The sequence below is a fragment of the Cydia fagiglandana genome, chromosome 9 (genome assembly GCF_963556715.1).
Source record: "Cydia fagiglandana chromosome 9, ilCydFagi1.1, whole genome shotgun sequence".
Classification (NCBI taxonomy): domain Eukaryota; kingdom Metazoa; phylum Arthropoda; class Insecta; order Lepidoptera; family Tortricidae; genus Cydia; species Cydia fagiglandana.
In genome coordinates this window covers 13,155,612-13,180,735 of record NC_085940.1, presented here as the reverse complement: position 1 = coordinate 13,180,735, position 25,124 = coordinate 13,155,612, and the positions used below count along the sequence as shown (strand labels likewise).

Genomic DNA, 25,124 nt, shown 5'->3' with positions numbered 1-25,124 from the left:
AAACATAACGAAGAGGACAAATCGCCAAGCGTGAACTATGCGTCGTTGAAGAGTTCCGTTCTGATCATCATCAGCAGTTCCACTTCATCTAATGCGACAGTTTTTAATGAAAATGCTTGATTTTCTGATGAAATTACAAAAATTTCTATACGCATGCTTTTAAAATTTGAGGAGTTCCCTCGATTTCTCATGGATCCCATCATGAGAACTCAAGCTTGACAAAAATGTGGCTTAAAAACTTAACTTGCTTAAGAAACATAACGAAGAGGACAAATCGCCAAGCGTGAACTATGCGTCGTTGAAGAGTTCCGTTCTGATCATCATCAGCAGTTCCACTTCATCAAATGTCACGTTTTTGAATGTATATGCTTGATTTGTTGATAAAAACACAAAAATCACTATATGTATGCCTTTAAGATTTGAAGAGTTCCCTCGATTCCTCATGGATCCCATCATCAAAACTGGATTTTGACAAAAACGGGACCAATCTGTATGCATATACATACAAACAAAAAAAGAATTTTCAAAATCGGTCCAGTAATGACGGAGATATGGAGTAACAAACATAAAAAATAAAAAAAATAAAAAAAATAAAAAACATACAACCGAATTGATAACCTCCTCCTTTGGGTTTTGGAAGTCGGTTAAAAAGAAAAAGAAGACGTCAATAGTATTGTCATACGGTTGGATAAAATGTGCTGTGACCACGAATTAAACGTCACGTTCGAAACGTCAGGCCGAATAATAAACGTAAGTGCAAGCGATTAAGTCCCGTTTTTAACCGACTTCCAAATCCCAAAGGAGTAGGTTATCAATTCGGTTGTATGTTTTTTTTTTTTTTTGTTTTTTTATGTTTGTTACTCCATATCTCCGTCATTACTGGACCGATTTTGAAAATTATTTTTTTGATTGTATGTATATGCATACAGATTGGTCCCGTTTTTGTCAAAATCCAGTTCTGATGATGGGATCCATAAGGAATCGACGGAACTCCTCAAATCTTAAAGGCATGCATATGGTGATTTTTGTGTTTTTATCAACAAATCAAGCATATACATTCAAAAACGTGACATTTGATGAAGTAGAACTACTGATGATGATCAGAACGGAACTCTTCAACGACGCATAGTTTACCTTTGGTGATTTGTCCTCTTCGTTATGTTTGCTAAGCAAGTTAAGTTTTTAAGCCACAATTTTGTCAAGCCTGAGTTCTGATGATGGGATCCATGAGAAATCGAGGGAACTCCTCAAATTTTAAAGGCATGCGTATAGAGATTTTTGTATTTTCATCAGAAAATCAAGCATTTTCATTAAAAACTGTCGCATTTGATGAAGTGGAACTGCTGATGATGATCAGAACGGAACTCTTCAACGACGCATAGTTCACGTTTGGCGATTTGTCCTCTTCGTTATGTTTGTTAAGCAAGTTTAGTTTTTAAGCCACATTTCTGTCAAGCTCGAGTTCTGATGATGGGATCCATAAGGAATCGAGGGAACTCCTCAAATCTTAAAGACATACGTATAGAATTTTCTGTGTTTTCATCATAAAATCAAGCATTTACATTAAAAACTGTCGCATTTGATGAAGTGGAACTGCTGATGATGATCAGAACAGAACTCTTCAACGACGCATAGTATACGTTTGGTGATTTCGAATTTCGATTTTGACTTGGACTCGTACCCGGATCCGGTTTGGACCCGGACTCGGACTCGGACTCGGACCCGGACTCGGACCCGGACCCGGACTCGGACCCGGACTCGGACCCGGACCCGTACTCGGACCCGGACCCGGACTCGGACCCGGACCCGGACTCGGACCGGGACTCGGACCCGGACTCGGACTCAGAGACCCGGACCTTGACCCGGAAAACCCCTATGATACCTAAACTAAATAAACCGCTATGATTACCTACCATAAAATGTAGGTATAAAGTATGATGATGCCAAACCCCTCCCGCTCAAACCCCCGTACACCGCACCGCATGCGCCGTTAAGTGGGTTAGGTTTGGTTAGAACTGCGAGCCTTACAGAAACGAAATGTTACTAGAAAAGTGGGTTTGATTAGGCTCGAACTGCGATCCTCACACAACCGAACTGCTATCAGAGAAGTGGGTTAGGTTAGGCTAGAACTACGACCCTTACGGGAACGAAATGCTACTAGAAAGTACTGTTTATTATTAAAATTATTAGTAGTTAATTTTCGGGTTTAATGTATAAGTATAGGTACATTTGCTAATTGAAAAATGTATGCTTCAATACGAGTAGGTATGTTTCAGTTCGTTAAATATTGCTTCTTTAGTTTCGATTACAACGGTTAAGTACGTCACAGGCAGCAACCTCATTTAAAATTTAATGCCAGCAATCCGATTCTGATCAAACTTTAACAAACATGTACAATTTTATTATAGTATTTTTTTTTTATTATGAATGGGCTTACTCATGGCCACAGACTAGCCGAGGCGTAGACGTGGCCTACGATGGAGCGAGCTCGCCCAGAAGGTGCCTGTTCACTCTTGATACCTATACTATAAGTTTTTTTTTTAAATTTCCCACTTGTTATTATTGTTGTTGTTGTGTGTTAATGTATAATTATTGGTGCAATAAAGAATATTTACTTACTTATTTGTTCGTAAAAAATGTTACGATAAATTCACCACAACCAATACAACTTCAATCTAATCTCAATACACTATAGCAGCGGTCGGCAACCTTTTAGCAACCATGGGCCACATAGTAGTTAACGGAGGTGACGCGGGCCGTACTTTGTTAATATTTATGACTTGATACATTGTCTTGTCTTGTCTTGATGAGACATTGTCGTTTCTCACTATTACATACAAAATAGCTAAGGCGGCACCCCGGCCGCAAGTGGCAGGTTCACGAGCCGCATGCGGCCCGCGGGCCGTAGGTTGCCGACCGCTGCACTATAGCAACGATTAACGTGTTTCAACAAATGCCGTTCAAAATTAAATTCCAGATCTGGCGGCCTAGCCAAGGTGAAGTCGCTTGCGCTTCGCCATCGAATCGCTTTGTGTATCTCTATCACTCTTCCACTTCGAGCAACACCGGCTTCCGACACGTCGGAAGGGAGGGGCCCAAGCGATATCTCACCGTACAAATCTTTCTGCCATTTTTCGCGGGGGGAAGGTGCACACAGTGGCACTTCTCACACACTTACATACAAAATCCAATCAGAGGCCCTACCGCGAACCACGTTCGACGTGTTGCCTCTCTATGGCACTTGTAAATTCATACGTAAGTGTGACAGGGAGGCAACACGTCGAACGTGGTTCGCGGTAGGCCCTCTGTAATGACGACACAAATACATACAAAATGACACACGTCAAAGACAAATCTTGCAAACCTCGATCTCTTTTTGTGTACGGACGAGTGACTAGTGTCACAACACGCACACTAACACATTTCCGTTGAAGTATGTCATTGTATTCTGAGAGATGAGAAGTTGGATTTGTCGCTCGACCGATCCGCAATTTGTACTGAGCGAGCAAAATCGATAAATCCAACAATTACTTGAGACTAAAATATAATAATTGTATTTAAATGTAATTAAACGTATGATATGTAAAAAAAAATATTACATGTGAAATGTAACACTTTCTTTTTGTAAATTTGACGTCCCCGACCTCTTTTTATAACAAAAAACCGAGCAAACAGGCATTTTTGTGCAGCAGTGTTCACGCGCGCGTCTGGACTCGGTCTAGTGAAAAATCCAAGTGCAACTAGTTTTATTACCCGCGCTAGATTAGATTGACGCGCTAATCTTGTACCTCGGCAGAGGGGAAATAGTGCGAATGCCGCCTCCCTTCCGTGTTGCTCGAAGCTCTTCCATATTAGTGTGACAGTGACAGTTGCGTTTCGTTTGCTACGGAGCGTTGGCGATTGGCATATTGTCTTCGGGGCATGCGTAGCTACGCTGTAGACTGCATACGTATAATACTGTATTTCAAAAGCCAGTTGGCTCGCTACATCGTAAAACGGCTCTACTTTGTAGAGGTGCTACGATATTACTACGAAACATGATCTGCGTAGCGTTCACGAATAAGGCGTGACGTTTGATCGACCATCGACCACATTAAACTACACGTGATGTGTCACTGGTACAGTGCACAAAATATTGACCTCAAAGTGACGTATTGACATCTAATACAAACGTGAATTAAATATACCGGGTGTGGCCTGTAACATGAGCAAATAATGAAAACATAGATTGGACTCCTCAAACGGTGACACTTTAGTTCAACAACTTTAACAAATTATGAAGTATTTAGACTCCCTATTTTTCATACAAAATAAATATTATATTCAATGGACGCCATCGCCACGCCATATCATTTTGATTGACGTTGCTTGTCACACCTTAAACATAACAAAATTCGCAATACATTGCGTCTTGGAATAAACTTTAAAGTGTATTAAAAATCAAACCACAAGTTATTTTTAAGTCGCTGAACAAATGTTGGTCAGTATGAGGAGTAAAGCCTACAGTTAATTTTTATTCTCATATTACAGGCCACACCCGGTAAATGAAAATGGCAAACAAATCAATTTACCTTCAACACTTCAAGCACTCTACACTCGAAACCCGTACCTTTACTTTCATATGCGTGCGTGCGTGCGTGCGTGCGTGCGTGCGTGCATGCGTGTGTGTGTGTGTGTGTGTGTGATTTTATTGAAGACTTTACAGCTAGTACCTACAAAATTACCTAAACACGTGAAATCGAGTATATCGGAAATTAGGCGACAATTTTTTTTATTTACTTATATAATACAGTAAATTAATACATTTAGCGTTTGCCATGTTACAAAATTCTACAATTTCACTGGATTAATATAGATGTATCGGTGATTTATAATATTTGTTCAAACAAACAAATATTATATTCGTTTTGATTTCTTTTTCACTACCTTGTTATAATTTTTTTTTATCTTTGTCTATATATAGACAAAGATAAAAAATAATTATAAACATAGACAATTATACTATATGCTTAGTCTTCTAGTCAAATTATAAGTGTGCCAACAGAATAATCAATCTTCCTAGCTAAATAATGTGTCTGCAAACATCTTGTTAGGGTTCGCCGACGTATATAGACCCCAAATCGGCACAATCCGATAGGAAGAAGCTTTATATCTGCGCAATAAGAGCGAAAAAGTCGTCGTTCGGCGCCTGCCGACGCGTCGATGACTTATTCGCTTTTATTGCGCGGACATAAAGCTTTTTCCCATCGGATTTAGCCGAATCCGCGTCGATATATCTGGGGAGACCCTTGTAATTCAAAATAGGTAGGTATGAAATGTCTGTTCAAACACTTCACAGTTACTGACATACAACGCGGGGATTAACTTATTTTATTTACTTACATACCCAGTGGTGCCTTTTGCTGGTTCGTGATCCTATACAAATGCAAACTCGCATTTCCCCCCAGGCATCCGTCCCGGCCACTCGCATGTCAACTGGACTTATACATGTTTAAAGGTAAATTCCTTTTGAGACTAGTGAAGTTGATGTTGTTGGGGGTTTGATATGGCCAATTTTCTATTGGACTATCTAAATAAAGCAGTGTTTGTAACTTATGTCACTCTCGTAACGTTTTATACAATACCTCATGCAGCATATGTAATTGTCAGCATATTTTTTTCCCACGTGCGTGTGATTCGATTAATTCCTTTTAAAAAAGGAAGGTTGAGAGAGGTTTGTATCGTGGGTTACGTTTTGTTATTTCCACTAGACGTTCTTTAAGTTCAGTTGGGGCGAGAGTGGCGAGACCTACATAATTATGTATCAAATTGATAGCTAATAAGTACAGTGCGTGCGTTCGTGATGATACCACATGAAAGAAAATTGCACAGGCTATGGAACACAAACATGGATTGATTCGATATAAGATGTTATTTATTAAATGTTAGGTAATACCTCAGGTATTTAGGTCCTAAGGGACGGTGACCAAACAAGTAAGTAAAATAATGTTTTGGTCTACCAACAACTTGTTTCATATAGTTTGTGGTGTGTCACGTCTGTGACACCGTGTAGGTCATTATAATAGACAAACGAAAGACAAATGCAGCTTGTTTAAAAAAAAATACATATAGATATTTGAAGATATGTCGACATCTGTTCGGCGAATGATTCCAAAATCGGAGCTCTTGCGTTCAAATCGTGACGTCGCACAAAAGTTTCAAAAAGCCGATTGGTAGATCATTTAACTTTCTCCAATCGAACTGAGGTTCTGTGAATCTGTAGACAATTTGCGGGGTGAGGTAATTTGATTCGGGTGGGTAAATACTGTGATTCTGTGGCAACTAAATACACTAGGTCCGTCGCCGCAAGTAAACAACGTCGGTTGCCCGGCGACCGCTTTTGGTGATAGAATATTATATAGGTAATTAGGTACCTACAGTAGACAGGTAGACAACTTACTCAAAAATATTTCCCATAGTTCTTAATTCGCTGACAGAAGAGCTTTGTGACATATTTTATATGATATAGATGATTTGTGCACCCTTATTTTTACACTTAACTGTATCCAATATATACAACTTACATGTTTAAGTAAAATACCTTACCTATACAAGTATTTAAATGCATCTAGCAGTGCACTGCAATGCACGTAGAAGTCGTTTCAGTTCTACAACTTTGTTCTAGTAGAAGTACTGCTACTTCTTTGAGCTTCTTTAGATTTAGGAACCAATAAGTTGGGAAGACTAAATTATGTTTCTAGAGTTAGACCATTGATAACTCACACGCAGTGCAAGTGTTATTTTAAACGTCAAACTTCTATGAAATTATGACGTAGGTACATAAATAACACTTGCATTGCCTATGCTATCAAAATAGTTGCAAGCTTTTCTTGGTCTAACTCTATGCTTCTATTTACATATAAATATATATATATATAAAGCTTTGTTTTGGAATTTGCAAATGACATAGAAATAGTATTGTAGACGTGTCGTATTGATTTTCAATTTGCATGAACTCCCTCGCAAGTGGCATTAGAGCGAAGCCTGCATCGTCTGCATTCAGTGTCAATAATTGAATTCGCATTAATTCTAAATTGTACAACCATCTGGCTTTGTTGTCGTCTAGGTTTTATTTACTCTACGATTATATTGCCTAATATAATTGATATCAAATTTCTATATGAATATTTCAGGTTATTTAATAGAGAAACATTTATTTTATTTTTGAAGCTATTTCACGAAAGATATTTCATCTGTCTATCTATCTAGGTATTGCTTACTACCTTTTTATTAAAGGTAGGTAGGTATTTTAATAGTACAAAACCTACTGTAATTTATGTGTAGGTATATACATCATATTTTCTTTGAAGTACCATCACTTTACCAGATTTATGAAAGGCTTAAGTAAGATGATTCGAGTGTAAGATGTATACCTAGAAATATAAATATGAACATCATACTTTCTTTGAAGTGCATCAGGTTACCAAATTTATGAACGCGTCGTATGTAAAACAATTCCACAGAACGTCATCAAAAAAGGGTAAAGTTGTCTTTTTTTACGACACACATGGTGGCGTCATAAAGAGATCTCATACTTGAAGGAAACAGTCCTACACTGCCACTGAATCCATTCGCGGAACACAAACAAATCATAATAAAAACCTTCACGGCAATCCGCCATGAACAAATCAAATGCATAATATATTGTCCGCAATACGACCAAATATAAAACACACCAACCAACTTTGCACATCAAGCATTATCGCGGACTACTTAATTTAGTTGCTTATGCTATGACATCATCGCTCGGATAACATGTTTGAACGCATGCGTGAAACCAAATCTAATAGCGTGAAAAGCAATTAGGAAAAACTGACAAAACAAATGACAGTTGATTGTTTAGTAATTTATTTGCATATTTACTTATATTTTACTCACCCCAAAATAAGCGAAGAGTGTTTCGTAGGGAGACATGATCTCTACGTTGTAGGCGATGGGAAACTGATGGGAGGCAACGGGAAAACGGCAGACTGCCAAGTTTGTCTGTGACTTTTTATTGAATTATATCGAAGCTGTGTTTAGTTTTGCGTGGTGAGTTAAGCTTTTTCTCGAAGTAAAATTGACAAAAAAACACTATGAGTCAATAAATAAAATTGTAGTACAAACTCCTATGTTTTTGAGGGTTTTCCCTCAAAAGTATTATTTTACTGAATACTTAGCTACTAGTAATTCACTCCCTTCGTCGTTTGTTTTACCTAACAATTATTATTTAGGTATATGTACCTAAAGCCAAAGTTATATAAAAATAAATCTTTGCTTGATTTATTCATTTCATAAAAGCATTACAAACGCTTAACGTTTTAAAAAAATGTTAATTTCCATAAATATATCGTCAAAAATAAAACAGAAGAGTAAGGCTTTACCCTCCATTACGTGACGAGAGAGCCAACGGCTATTTAGTTTTTGACACTTGTGATAAAAAAAACAACGAGATTGTTTCGTACAGTAGTACCTTTTAAATGTATTTTAGTGGCAACTGGGAAAATACAAAAATGTATAATGAGTATCTAAGTAACCTCCTGAGACTAAACGTATATTACAGTGTACATAATCATGCAATCTAATTTGAAGCTTTCATCAACCAAATAAAGTAGTATTTCTTTTGTATCACTGCTTATTAAAACAAATGAAACTCGTTCCAATTTACTTATAGAATAAGATTCAAATTAAAAACACGACAACTTTATATGCTGGGTCTTACGAGGGTAAAAGGATTTTTTATTCAAATTACAATACAAAATTTGAGATTGTATAGATGCCTCTTAAATACCTTCCAAAGCTTTTATAAAATAAGCCAACGTTTCCGTTTTATTTCATTTTGTTCATAGGAAAAATATAGATTGAAAATAAAAGTCAGTCTATCGTAACGGTTTTCTTAGCTAATGTTACGTGGAAAGGGGACGGTCGTGACATCGTCGAAAACATTTTTAGATAACTTGATGTATAACTATAGCTATTTTTTTATTATTGTAAAAATTAGCAGCGATAACATATTTCATACAAATTTTTCAATGCTTTTAACTCAAATAATTATATATTCGAAAAATCAAACGTCCCGCATAGTTTTTTGTAAGTGACAATTAATTAGTTTGAACAATGTTTGCCATACTTCACGCCTGAAACATCTGGGAATCCTAGTTCAGGCACATGTAAACTATCACTATTTTTAAGTATTTGTTTTATATGACATGAAATACGTGTTTTTGAATAAATTATATAATATATAATATATACATACAGGGTGGAAAGGCACGACGATCCTTCCCGGAAGTATTAGGTCGTTTAAGTGATACAGAGCAGATTGGTAATGGTAAGAATCGTTAATTGAGTAAAAAATAAAAATACCAAATTTTCTACTTTTTAACTGTGGTGATAACCCTATAGCATGTGCACATGACGGCTAGGTTAAGGATCTCCGTCGGGAAAGCTCGGGACTTTACGCTTTTTTCCGATCGTTGACAATAGTTGACAGAATCGCAATGATGTATGAATGACGCACAAATGACAAATAAATCAAATGAATGCAAAAATATTACAAACAATTTTATTACTTCCTTAGATAATTACTTTTTGCCAATATTTAACACTATCTTCTCTTCACATACGGTTTTCAAATGTACCTCCGTGTCTTATAATGTACGCCGCAGCCCGCACCCGAGCCCGCGCACATTGCCCATGCGATAGCTCTTCGTCATTTTTCCTCCGCAGATTGTCAAAAGCAGCAATTATCCTTTAATGTCTCATTTCGTCCGCAGTTTCACATTCCGTTTGGTACACCATATCTTTTACACAGTCCCACAAATTTAAATAACCACGAGCATCTAACAACGGTATTTTTATTTGAAGAATATGACATTAGATAAGTAAAGTTCAATGACAATTTAATTTCAAACATCAGATGTCTTGTCTATTTTCTGCCACGCAAGAAGGTTTGTTAGTTAGGTATTTAAGAAGTACCTATTTATTCTTGATGAATTCTTAGTAGATATTTCATTTTTGCAAATTCATTAGATAGTTTCCAATTATTCGAAAATAATTTTGTGAAACGTGTTAAGAAACTAAAACCTTTTTATCAGTCAAGGAAACCAGAGATATTTATAAGACGATTGCGTACTTTTGAGTGGTTGTCAATGTCACAATATTTAAACTGTCGTTGTAAACAATGTTGTGGTTAGTATTATTAATATTAAGGAATAACATAACTACTTCATTCAAGTATTGAACGAACCACTAAGAAAGCGAAAATCCTGCAACGATTCTTACCGTGTTGTAAGCAGACCTAAGAATAGTTGGATGGCAACAAATTAGTACAATTTCCTGTTGTATACAGATTGTTTACTAGTAAGTTCATTGACCTTGTCACCTGTTAGGGTTAGAACAAAGTAGTTTTTTGCATGAATGTTTAAAAGGCCATAATTTAGAAACGGTTGCCCATATTAACATAGTTTCTATGGAGAAAATGTAGAGCTTAGGCTAAACAATCGGCCTTTTGCGGAAAGGATCGTCGTGCCTTTCCACCCTGTATATTATATGTATACATAAAACATAAACATATATTATATGTTTTATGTTTATAGCTGTGGTTGATATAGGAACAAATTGTGTCGAAATATTTTCAATAATGTGTGTGTGTATATTAATCCAGAAACGAAAATGAGGACTATGTTTGTATGAAAAAGCGTGTTCTCGGGGGTCCTCCACTTAAGAATATAAATATCAGGTTGTCAGCAGCAGCCGGGGCGTTGTATGTTCCAAAAGGCCTCACGTGTATGTCACTTCTGTATCAAATTACAACAATATTTACCATGACACTTGAGTCTTATTCATAAAATGTAAGTATATTCTGTGACATGCTATGAAGGAAAATAAAGCTTTCCTATTCGTGTAAAATAAGATTGAAATCACCTACTTATATTATGACTATTTTACTGCGTATCTCTATTATTATAGGTAGGTACTTATAATAAAGTAGGTACTTTCTATGAGTAGGTATCATTTCCTATAGGTATGTTTTTAATATGAGCCAATGACAAACGTTTTTCATGAACGCGCGAAGAAGTTGAGATATGATATCCAGACAAATATTTGCCTTAATATCGCTTCTCGTAGGGAAAATATACTTTCTAAGGTAAAGGAAATTGTTTATCGTAGGTACTGAGCACAAACGGGCGTGTAGAACGCAGCGTTTTTGATTTGTAGGTTTGTCAGCTCTAACCTCCTAAGGCCCTGCATACAAATTTATGTACATTTATTCCATATCTCTCTCTCTCAGGAGGGTAAGGTGGTAACGTCCTCATCAAGTATTGCGATTCCAACGGCATATTCCGATTTGTAAAATAATAAACAAACTTGTCAACTATCGCGGCAGGTCTCGTTCTCGCAAACATATTATTGGTATAAGCAGGGCGCCCTGAAAGTGACATTATGTTGGTGTCATATTTTTATAATCTGGTACTACGCCTGGAGCATACGGAATTACGAATCTGATTAATTTTTGGTTATAAAACTGTTAAAATGGATTTGATCTGTCAGCTGTCACTGTCATTATAAGTTACAGAACAAGAAATTAAAATCAGTTGAGCTCTCGATATTTTTTTTGTCAGTGACAAAGCTTTTTTTTTTATTATAAAGTGTAATTTTATTTAATAACATTTTTACAACTTTATAACAAATCACTAAAACTTATGAATAAAAAATTTGCCCTAAGTCATGGTCCGTAGGTAGGGTGCCCAGAAGGCTGGCCGCATTGCCCCGCTGGATGGCAATGCTGATCCTTTGGGCAAAATATAGGCCAGCCCTCTGGTCACCGGAGGCCTCTATGAGGCGCTTTGATAACTCCCCATAGAGGCGACGCGCGCTAGGTCCCCACGGCCCCAAGGTTTCCACACCAAACGCCGCAAATATGTAGCTACTACCTAGTGTGACATATTTGCGGCGTTTGAGGCTTTCGGCCGAGGATGCGGCCGCACCAGCGCCAACTTTGGTGCCTGGAATATGGGACGGCGCCAGGGTATCAACGCATGTAGCGTCCCAGACAAGTGGCCGTCCCATACTCCAAGGCACCAGCGTCATTCCGTCAGGCCTCTTGCCATCGACCCTGGCCAGACCGTGACAAAGCCCATGTCAAGTTATTTTTAGGGTAAAGAACTAGCCCATACTTTCCTGCTGACTATACATTTAAGGCTTCAATGTATGCAATGCTTAAAATGTAAGTTTTATGTCAACCAAATACATTTTGTTAATTGGTCAAGTTGACGATTAATTACATTCAAGTTGTAGATTACAAGAACCTACTACTACTTATATTAAAACGCTCGTGTGTAGGTACCTATATAAAACCGCAAAGCTTGTTACCGTAAAATACGTAGAAATTTTAATAACGTTGTAGGAATTATATTACTTTCTTAATATTTAATTCGCGAACTCTCATAAATTATGTTATGTTAAGTTTAAAATAATATTGGACCTTTTACGCCAACATGCTATTATTACCACTCGTAAGATATATTAGATTACTCTTTTCTACTGCTATCCATACAGAATAAGCGCTTTCGCTATTAAATATTTCTTTGTGAGCGCTTTAAAAAAATCTTGCAATAATATATCGTAGAGATAAAATATACATATGTACATATATTGTTAAATAAAGACATATATAATAGAAAGTCCTGCGCTATTACATTAAATATGTGTTTAAATATCAGACTCCGTACACTGAGTGTACCTACTCGGTGTACAGAGCGTAGGGTAAATACATTAATATATTATTATACAGGGTGTGGCTTGTAATATGAGCAAAACATTAAACTGTAGGCTGTACTCCTCATACTGACCAACATTTGTTCAGCGATTTTTAAAAATAACTTGTGGTTTGATTTTTAATACACTTTAAAGTTTATTCTAAGGCGCAATGTATTGCGAATTATGTTATGTTTAAGGCGTGACAAGTAACGTCAATCACAATGATATGGCGTGGCGATGGCGTATATTGAAGATAATATTTATTTTGTATGAAAAATAGGGAGTATTTTGTATGATAAATACTTAATAATTTTTAAAAGTTGTTGAACAAAAGTGTCACCGTTCGAGGAGTACAATATATGTTTTAATTATTTGCTCATGTTACAGACCACACCCGGTATTTACAAAAATCAAATAAGGAATATCTAGTCGAACAAAGCACTGCTAACAGGAGCTTTAAATACTATACTAACCAAGTATTAACTCATACCCCTTACCTATTCATAAAAACAGACAATAACCTTTATTTTCAGTAATATGTGATATTTTTTACGTTTTTTGTTACCCTCACAATCACAACCTTAATATTTTATTTTTCGTTGTAAATAGGTATGGGCCCCAATTTATTGACGTCACCGCAGGGGCGATGGTGCCAGTCACAGAAAAATGTACAGTTCGCGCGAACGCACTAGTTTTCTCTCCTGTGGGCAATAGTTAACAGCTTGTGGGCATGTAAGTAATGATTTTATCATAATACTCTAAATAAAAGGAGGACCTTTTCACGTGGATAATGGGTTAAATAAGAAAATTAACCTTTATAGCCCTTAACTCTTGTGTATATCTACAGGAAAGACGTAACACAGTTTTCTGTTTGACCCAGTGACAGGCAATAAAAATGGAACCATGCTGCGCATGTTGGGTTAGAAAAATATTTTTTTTTTCCTACTTTCATTCAGTAATCCAAAAATCATGCTTCCTTCCTTATTTATGCATCCATATATTTTTCTCCTTATAAATTTCCACACCCTGCTAGTTAGCACAGTTGTCTGAACCAAAATATTAAAATATCCAGCCCTGGGAAAGCAGGACGGACAGAATGGGAAGAAATATCTGGAGCGGCATTTGTTTTTAAGTCGTAATTAAGTCAAAGATTGCTCGGCATGTTTGGTTCCTTAAAGAGAAGCTTCAACAGGAGCCACGTGCGTTGGCAGAACGACTTTTGCTATGGTATTTGAAGTTTAAACATCGAGGTATATTATAAGTTGATATTGACTCAAATTTCAAATCAGTATCGCCGTAATCAGTAGGCTGTAATGTGTGTGGTTGACACTAAGTTCTACCTGCTCTAAGACCTCGCTAACTGTAACGCGATTTTACATAAAATCTGCACTCTTTATTTTCCTTGTCTCTGGTCATCGTTACTCACGGGAATGAACGCAGGAGACATCGACCGAGCTAACTTTACCCGAGTTACCCGACACGAATCTATCGCGCGGCCCCGGGGGCTTCCCGGACGATCACACTGCATGGTCAGTGTGGGGGAAAAGAACTTGAGCCACAGAACAAATAATAGTACTTACTAGGTACAGAAGACTCACTCTCTAACAAAACGCGTCTGTCATGATCAGCACAGATATGGCCGCTAGGTGGCGACAGCGCCACGCGCGGCTTATGGCAATCCCTAAAATTGGGGTCGAATGGATGTACTTTTAACTACCTGTAGCAAAGCGGCGAAATCGCGGAGTGAGCCACGCCTGCTTGAGCGGAAATCGTAGCTTTAAAATGTGATCTTGATTTAATATGGGCTGGGGCAATGGCAAATCAGACATTAATTTAAAATGGTGTGATACTACAAATACTAACAGCAGGCGTAGCTCACTCCGCGATTTCGTCGGTTTGCAACGGGTAGCTACAAGCACATCCGTTCCACACCAATTTTGGTGGCTAGCCATAAGCCGCGCGTGCCGCTATCGCCGCCTAGCGGCCATATCTGTCCTGGTCTTAACAGACGCGTTTTGTTAGAGAGTGAGTCTTCTGTACCTAGTACTATTATTTATTATTTATTAACAGAAAAACTTATAGTTTATTTACCAGAATATTGAACTAACAGAAAGTAAACTAGCATTGAAACATAACAAAGAGAATTGTGTAACATAAGGGGAAATGGGAATGGTGAGATGTCATGTTAATTTTCTTGATAAATTGAGTGACGTTCTAATTGTGACAACGCGGTACCAACGCGATTAATTATGCAAATTGACAGTGACATAAGATCTCCCATTTCCCGCTGCACCATATAAAACAAAATCGCCCGTCGCGTCTGTATGTCTGTATGTTCGCGAAAAACTCAAAAACTACTGTACGAATTTTCATGCGGTTTTCACTTATCAATACAGTGATTCTCGATGAAGGTTTAGGTGTATGATAACCCGTGCAAAGTCGGGGCAGATCGCTAGTAATCTTTAACAACAAGCCCTTTGTAGGGTGTTCTGCCTTTTCGCAGAACTATTTTTGGCGGAATTTCATTTGCCAACCAACATTTCGCCGACGTTTCACTTTGACAACTAACGATTAGCAAATTTTTGTATGACAACGTTTCAATTGGTAGAATTATTGTAAAGCAGATTATTATAACGCCTCTAAACTTTTGGGAGACTTATCATTTGTCAAATCTTTCACTTGGTCGAACAACTCTTGGACGAATAACGTTTCATTGAAGCTACAGTTCGCTTTTCATACATTAGGCAAGTTACAAATAAGAAAAAGGTACATACCAAATAATCAAAAACGGCCGAGTTGTTCGACTTTTTATAATGTATATTTTAATATTGTAAGCCAGTGGCAGCGAGCGAGCGAAGCGAGCGAGCAAGACCTTCCTGGGCAGAGCCGACTTGGATATGGTTAGGTTAGAAGACTAAGGCGGGAGCTTTGCTCCCGCCTTAGTCTTCGAGGTTATTTTTTTTTTCACCAACCTAAAAAACGTAATTACACAGCAACTTTCAGTTCAAATATCCCAACTTTCGTGTCAAATATCTCGGCCATTTTTGATTTTAGATAAAAGTTATTCCTACAAAACGGCCCCCCTTTAGCACAGTCTGACCAAATGAAACATTAATTGGTAGACAATAAACAACTAAGTGTATTATTATGCCAACTAAATCATTCTACGACATGAAAGTTGGCATTTTGAAAATTGGCATTATAAAACACAGACCAAACGTTTAGTTGGTAACTGTGCGGTTGGCAAATGAAAAAAAACCATTTGATAAGATGGGAAATGAAAATTCAGCGAAATAAAATTCCGCCAAACGTGAGTTGGAAAGTGATAATCGGCCATACCATTTTCGGCGATAAATAAGAGAACCCCTTTGTAGTCTCATTTAAATGCTATCAAATAATGCTAACTCAATGGGTTTCGATCTTCTTTATGTTGCGTCGGTGACATGACACCAGATAAATAATTTAGATTTAATGGTTATCACAAGTGCACTTCATAATGGTGACATTCCATTTCTAACCGCAGCTGCACTACCGGTACTGAACGCGTCGCTGTCATTGTCAATTTCCATAGTAAAATTGAGAGTAATGCAGCTGCGTTTAGAAATGGAATGTTACTATAAGACAACAACATCTATTGAAAGTGTAAAATGGTATTCAGAGACGATAAGTTAGTTATTAATTTTTTGATATGTTTTTTCCAATGTTTGATCAATTAGATGAAAAATTATATATATTACATATAATTTTTCATCATTATCATCATCATTTCATCATTATATATTACAAATGACAGTAATACATTTTATTATACATAATATATATTTTTATGTTACAACTACTTACACCAGATTTTTAATTAGGATATCATCCACAACGGAGGCTTCGTCAGGTGGCTACAAATGCAAATCCGCAACATGCTTCGTCCAAAACAAACCAATGATGATATATTACATGTACATCATATATACGAGTATATATATTATATTGGAAATATTCGCTGTATTAGGTAAGGTCTTGGTAGCTCAGATGGTAACTGGGCTAGCGATCCAGTTGTCGTGGGTTCAAGTTCTACCCAATTCAGTGAATTTTTCCATTTTTAATTTGTTTTTAAGCTTAATAGCATCGTTCGCAGACGTTTCTGCTGAATGCAAAATTAATTTAGATCATAATTCAACAATGTTTCTTTGCGAGTAACTTTGAAATCGCGGAAGAAAATTGTCGGTTTCATACTTTTCGGCTTACAAATACAAATAATTTATTATCATAAAAGAGTAGTATACACCGTGTTTTTTTTGATTTCCGTTAATTTCAGGGGTGCATTCCTGAGCTTAAATCTAGTAACTTTTTCAAAGACACCGATATTCTAATTAACTCCATTTCGGAGATAATCGATAATTTATTTTTTTCCTTTAAGGCCTCTACAAGCGTGTACACTTGCCTTAGGGCCGGTTTACATATTGATTAGTGTTTAGAATGAGTTCATGCATTTGCTACTAAACTTAAATACAATCTCGGTCGCTCGATGTTCGAAATGACATTGATATGTCACAGATTTCAATTGTTTGGTTGAGTTAAATGTAATGCCCGTGTTACAACAACGCTATATGCTACATTTAATTACTTTGAAAACTTTTCTTTTTTTTCAAAAAAAGCAATAAAATTTTTTTTTTTTGAAAATTAACTATGCCATTTAGTTCTCTTAAACGTACTTAACCATACCCCGAAGTTAACGGAATTCAATAAAAACACTGTGTACATGTGCAGAATATATCTATCAGACTCCAAACTAGGCTGAGCCTGTATCTTGGAAGTCTGCGAGAGCGATTGACAACTATATTCAGATTTTTTGTACAGTGCTTAATACTAAAAATAATTACTACAGTACAAGCTATATGATACAAAGTCACTAAACTAAATTAAAAGGATATGGAAGTTATCCCAATCCTTTAAATTTTTAGTCGTAAATTTAGGGTGAGAGGTGATAAATATGAGAAACATTGAACTTGTACAATTTATCGACCACATACGCGCCAATAGAATTTCAATCTTTGCAAACCGATTGAGGGTTCAAATTAGTATTACAGTAATGGAAGTACAAAGGCGAACCCCCTATAAGGGATCTCTTCCAGCTAAGCTAGTTTTATTAGATTAGACTTTTGGAAATTATGACTTGTCTTAAATCATCAAAGCTGGATTAATTGGAATATAGAACCTTTTTGTATTTTTAGGAAAAACCTTGTGGAATTTTGCGCCCTTGAAAAGAGTTAAATTAAACATATTTAGTAATGTTACCTATAAAGTAACCTAGTAGTTTTCGCTACAAAACGAATAAAGAATGCAAATTGATCCTATTATTATTTTAACTTCACTCATGCGTAGTCTGTCTATGCAATGTCCGTGGTAACTGTATCGCAAGTGAATTTATGTGTGACAGTTAAAAAGGAAGTATTTCATTCTGGAGCTGACTGTAATGAATGACAGGATGAGGATAAAATCTAGTCAAAGGATCCTATTAAATTTCTTAAAGAATTTTCCCTTTTAAAATTAGATTCATCTTGTTGTGTTGAGTAGATACGATACATAAAATGGCGCTATCTATTTTAATCAAAAAATACAAGGAAAATTAAGCGTCGCTGTTTTAGCTTCCCTTGCGATGACAAAATATAAGAAGTTTTTGCCAAGCAGTGGGAAAGAATTAGGCTAATAAAATCCACGCATCGCTCTTAGCCAGTAATCTTGGTTACAATTGGGTACATATTCAAACTCTATAAATGAAAATCTACAAAAAGTGTAAGGCCTGAGTGGATGCTCGAGTTGAGCGTGCAGCGTGTTGCGGCGTGCATGTTAAACAAATGCAAACGTATAGGAGCGGCCTTAATGCACGCTGCTCAAATCACTTGTGAGTCCGACGCCACGCTGCACGCCCCGCCGAACGCTCCGCTTCGAGCGTCCACTCAAGCCTTACACAAAGTACTAATCCTAAATACTTTGATTACTTAATTATATTATGTGTACAAAGGTCAGTTAGATAGATTGCTTTAAATGGAGCTGAATTTTGGGTCTCACGCTCCAAAAAGCATGCACGCTCGACGCTGAAAAAGATTGCTTGCTACTGGTCCAATAGTCCCGATTTGATAGTATGTTGAATGTCCATATTGATCACTCCCATGTTGTTAACTTTGGACTTTAGTTAAGCCAAACCTGACTCATACTCTGACGGGTGGTTAAATTTCGGGTATTCCCTACATATTCATTATGCGGCTACGTGGCGGATATCTTGCCTCTAACAATCTGTCAGTGAAGTCTATTGTGTTGTACCGACACAAATACACGTGTTATGTGTTGTATGTCAGACGTTCTCAGTGTCTGTAGTGAAGCATGGACACATTACGGAAATTACAAGTTTCCGAGGCGCAGTTCGCTCATCTTGTGGTGAGCGTGCCTAATAGGTTGCTGCAATGCTATGGAATAAAGAATTATTAATGCTTTTTAGGTATAGTCAATTAATTTTTTATAAGTTGACCATTATCCAGCAAGAATTACGTATTTATTTAAGAGAGAAGGACCAAATATGGAGTTTACCGAATGTGATAACCGGCTGAATGTTTGGTTCAGAACTTACCAAACCGAATAGTCAGCCGAATTATTGGCATCTGTCAATCCAATAAACCATTTAAAACGCAGCTAAAGATGATTCGCTTCCTTCCCTAGAAACAAACAAGTTAAAAGGGACTCACAAACAAATTTTCAACACTTCACATAGGTACACAAAACATCCCATGTCCCATTCAACATGTCTCATGCGTTTTAATTGGAAAACTTAACTTGAAGAAGAGAGTACTTGAAAAGTTTTGGATCAGCTTACAATGTACAGTGTTGCATTGCTACTTGCCGAATACCGAATAATTACCGATTATTCGGCCCATCTCTATTATACTTTTGGGATAGAATTGAAAACGTGCATACATTTCGTAGAAAAAAACTAAGATGATCTAGTTTACGTAACAGATGGCAAACTAGTAAACGAGCCGAGATGAGAAACATTCGTTGTCACCCATGGATATTTATACGCGTCAACAAAAGAGGCACTCATTACCATTGCCGACCTGTGAAAACCATCAATACTCACTAGGTACTTAATTAAAGAACGCAATCATTGTAACGCTCAAACAATAGTACTTACATTTGATACTAGTGCAAAAAAAGGAAAAAGCGCAGCCTATAAAACCTTTTTTTTTTCTCTAGCCTACTTTGGTGTCCCACTGCTGGGCAAAGGCCTCCCCTCGTTTTCTCCACTCGACCCTGTCATCGGCATTTTCCCACTATTTGGGGTAGAATGCGTCCAAGTCGTCCCGCCATCTCCTTTTCGGTCTGCCTAAACTCCGGCCTGCACCGTTAATGGTTACTGAGTGGGACCCTATAAAACCTAGAATATAATAATATTATGCTGAAGCGATCGACATCAAAATCAAAGTGATATTGATATGTTAAGATTTAGTCAGTGGAAAACGTTTTCTGCCGAAATGGGAATTGTATCTAATGGCCACTTTTCGACACTATCAGACGTATTCTGATTTTAACAACAGGTTATGAATTCGATCAGATCCATAACGAATCCAGATCTAATTCATAATCTGTTATGAAAATCAAATTACGCCTGTATGTTAGTGGATTAAGTTTAAATAGGAAGCAGAAAATGAAAACGGGGCGCGTAAGTCCTACGGCAGGAAGAAAAATAGTGTTAATAAATTCAGTGAAAAATATGTAGGCAGTATATAAGCCAAATATTTGCTATTGGGTTTTTAAAGTACTATAAAATGAAGGACCATTAAAACCTAAAAAAGTTCCATGCCATCAATAAGAGAGCTTGAAAAATCAAATGTCGCTCCAGCCTAGAGGCGGCTGGATTCAGTCACCGCCAGGAACTCGTCGCGAGCGTGCGCTGCGTACCGCCCAACGATCCTAGTCTCGGGACGCGTTCCATATTTAAAAATAAAACCCTATTAAATTTCGAACACGTTACAAAAACTTACGTTACTGTTTTGCAAGAAATAATAGCACCCCGTTTTAATTTTTTTAAGTGACTGATACGATTGTTTTGTTACTTTTAGTGTGTGTTTGAGACTAAAATGTAAACTTTTTTTAAAGAGTGGATAAGTGTTTCAAGAACTGCTTTCGTTTGATTTGACCGTTAGGTCGCAACTTTACGACGTAATGTAAGTGATTAAAGCTTTTTTCTACTAAGTTTAATTGAACTTTTAACTTACCTAAATTTAAACTTAAGGCGATTATTTATGTTTAAAATCATTTCAATTTTTATTTATATTATGTAAAAATTAATTGATTAAGTTATATGTTACAAATATTTATTATAGTTTGAGTTTTAGCGAAAAAAATTTATTCACGTGAGAGGCTCTTTCGAGATTATACTAGTAATAATAGATTTTTCGAGATTGTACTAATAATAGTAGGTACGATAGTTTACTTTAATCTTGTTGATATTTTGATATCTTGTTAAATATATTAGGTATCTGTAGTACATATACCAAAGGAATCCATTACAAATGAAATACGTTTTTATAATGGCAAAAGTTATGTAAGAGTTTTGCGAAACGTTGTAATGATAAATGTAGCCGACACGAGATTAAAAAGTACAAGGAAGGCCACACTTTTTTTATGATTTCCAAGTGTTTTAAAATTTTAATTTCAGAATACGAATACATTTTAAATTAATAATTACAAATCTATAGTCAGATTATTTTTTATCGTTTACATCCTGTACCTATATTACTTACATTAGTAATATGGATAACTTATTCATTAATATGTAACATTTATTAACATTTTTTTTTTCAATGACAAAACGAACCGATTTGCAAAACACATTAATTAAAAACGGTCACGTATAATGGGTGGGTTTTGTACCTTCATACGATATGAACAAGCCCAACAAGCAAATGGCGTCCTTGTAATAAAAAGGTTTTATTTTGGAAAAACTCATTAATGGCGCAACTGTTCATTTTCAACAACTTTCTTAAAATAACTTTTTTTTTGTATAAGTAAATAGGTTATTCAGAAGGTAAGGGGGACACAGTTCTTGGGATTTTCAAAGGGCTTATTTTTCATCCTAGCGTAAATAATAATAACACCTACGTTGGCTGTAAATATTTATAAATATGCTAACATAAAACCTCGTTTTGAATGAATACGCGTTTTCTCTAATTAAAACTCCAGGTTTCCGTAAAGCCTTAATGAAAACGCGTTTTCACTAGTTTTTCAAGACAACTTGTTAAAAATTAAGTTTTACTGGAATATTTCGGTTAAGCTCTAAAATATTTTTTATAAAAAAAATAGTTTTTACTACTGAAGTAGGTAATAAACAAGAATTTTAGCTAAAACTTATTTTGACTAGGGAAAAGTTTTTGCCGAGGCGCTCATTTTTAAAAGAAACCTACCTCTCCGGGATATAGCTAGGCTTCATTGTATGTATGTAGGTATATTTAACTTACCGACATCAAAAAGTTTCCACACCGGTTGCACGCCGTTCAAGCAATTGCCCTACCGCGAAACACGAAAATCGCTCTCATATTTGTTCGATAGAAAGCAGAAAGAGAAATTTTGTTTTTGATTTGCGACTGAAGATATTCAAGCACCATCATAATATAAGGAAAAACATAAAGTAGGTAACTCGCTTTTTGCCTCGCTGCGAAGCGTGTGGCCGTTTAATCTTTGATGTTAATCCATGTCGACGTCCTAACTATTCATCTCACAAAGGCTGTTAAATACCCTGCATTACTGTAATTATTATAATTTCTCTGGGAAACTGAACATCTTATAACTATGATGGAAAAAAAATAAAGAGGATATGTTCCAGCATTTGAATGTGTGATGTTGGAGTTGCTCTTGCATTGCTTATGAGTGTATTTTAAAAATATCCTTGTGCGCCTGAACCATTTATTTCGTTAGTTCGTCTATTTGCCTCTCTATCGTTAAAATATACAAGTGTGATAGAGAGACAGTTAGCGAAATTTGTATTTTCGATTTTTGCAGTAGGCCTTCTGACTATGCATATACACATCAACTACATTAATAGAAATGCAGTTTTCTTTATTAACTTACTAACATTTCTACTCCAATTACTTTTGCGCTCTGATTGAATGATTGCTCAGATGAATGTAATTAAACAAGAAATAATAATAAAATGAATAGCCCAGTCTCATTGTCCACCCAAACTTCAATTTATAGACCGGTATACTGATCACTTTTTCTACAATAGTCCCAATGCCTTCTGTGACCGGTTCATGGGTGTCTATTGTTGCGCCTGTGAGTGTGAACGGGTTCCAGAAGACCGGGATTTATAGGCCCGTGATATCCAGAACGGAGAAACAAAATTAATAAAATTCATATTTAATAATGTACTAACTCATTAGTCTACCTACGTTTTGTACTTACACAAAACGTGTGGGTGGCTTAAGTATCTAATTTAAGTTCATATTATACGAGTACCTAAGTCGGTAAAAGCTCAAAACATTTAATACTTATTCGTTAGAATTTCATCATCATTATCATATCAGTCGATAAATATTTCCTACTTGACATAAGTTTCCAACGTTCCTGCGATCTTGCCACAATTATCGGACTGCCATATTAAGAGCCCTTCGGCCCGATTCCAATTTTAAGATACGTCAAATATTACGGCTAGATACGATATGGATTACATATGTCAGTGTCAAAAGTGCCGTTTCGTTGAAGAAAAGTCACTTTTGACACTGACATATCGAATCCATATCGTATATTTGATGTATCTTAAAATTCGAATCGGGCAGATTTTCTACTTCATCCGCGTTCACGATCGATGATACTCTTGAACTTTTCGGCCCCAAAGGCTATCAGTTCTACGAAAAAGTTGCCTCGCCATCTGCTTGAAAAATCTCTTAAATATTAAAGATTAAGACTCTAGTGAAATTCAAGTTAATATCGAAAATAAGTTTACAGGTACTACATATGGTCCTATCTTCCCGTAATAGTTATTTACGATACAAGTGCGGAAAAGAGGAAATTCGAAACGAGTGGCGATAAATTTAAACACGATCGAAGGGAGTGTTTTAAATCGATACGAGTTGCGAATTACCTATTCGCACGTGTATCGTACAACGTTTTACAGTACTTATGGCCCTTTAAACTTTTGACATACGCACGAAAAGCTTGCTATTTTACACACTAGTGCGGGAAAATAGGACCATATGTCCTGTAAATAACTATTCTGGTATCCAGAGTAAAAGGTCTGTCGAATTTATGGGGCGCACGATGTATATTATGCCATGGTATTTATGGCTGTGATGTAAAAATCTAGCAACCATGGTCAAATATGGTTTTAGTCGATGTTAAAGTACTGACAGTACTTATATATACAGCTATAATAATTAGGTATACATATAAATAAATACCGAATGTCGACTCAGTTTATTTTCCATTAACATTAACTTTTTCAAACAAGACAGTACTTGTTTGAAAAAGTTGTCTCGTTAGAAAATTTCTCGTATCCTTAAATAGGGGGAGAAAACAATCCAAGCATGTCAGCTATAAATATTAAAAACTAACTTTTAATTATTTATTAAAACTTGAGCGTTGGCTAGCTTTTTATTGGTTTTTATGTATGTACTTTATCTGCGCTGATAATTATATCTTGGCTCGTGTTGCTTCGTTTGACACCTCTGGAGTTAGGTTACGCAACATAAAAATATTTTAAAATAAAAAAAATTGACTTGTGACTACTTCCTATCAGGGTCGGACAAGTGTATGACCGTCGTGGTACAAAACAAAAATTAATTCATCTTTACCCGACTGACAAAGGACGGCGATTAAAGTTTGGTTGTTTGTTTGTTAAAGCCTGTAACACGATTATACTGCTCAAACGGTGACACTTTTGTTCAACATATTTAAAAATTATGAAATATTTAGATTCCCTATTTTTCATACAAAATAAATATTATCTTCAATGGACGCCATCGCCACGCCATATCATTGTGGTTGACGTTGCTTGTCACGCCTTAATTATATCAAGATTCGCAATACATTGCGTCTTAGAATAAACTTTCAAGTTTATTAAAAATCAAACCACAAGTTATTTTTAAAAGTCGCTGAACAAATGTTGGTTAGTATGAGGAGTACAGCCTACAGTTTTATTTTTTGCTCATGTTACAGGCCACACCCAGTATATGGATGTACTTCGTGGATTACCACTCAAACTCTTGACATCCAGTTTTAATAATGAATCAAGTTTAGTTGTTTCAGCTCAACTTTTGACAGTTATTTTGACACCGTATAAATAAAAGTATAAATTT

General features: G+C 36.3%; 1 protein-coding gene across 1 annotated transcript in view; it reads left to right on the top strand.

The window, feature by feature from the left end:
* The first annotated feature begins 20,663 nt into the window (after nt 1-20,663).
* Nucleotides 20,664-25,124, top strand: part of LOC134667409 (allatostatin-A receptor) — a 159,136-nt gene continuing 154,675 nt past the window's right edge. The window contains exon 1 of the mRNA XM_063524813.1: nt 20,664-20,996. The gene's annotated coding sequence lies outside the window, so the exon portion shown is untranslated. The remainder of the gene's footprint in view (nt 20,997-25,124) is intronic.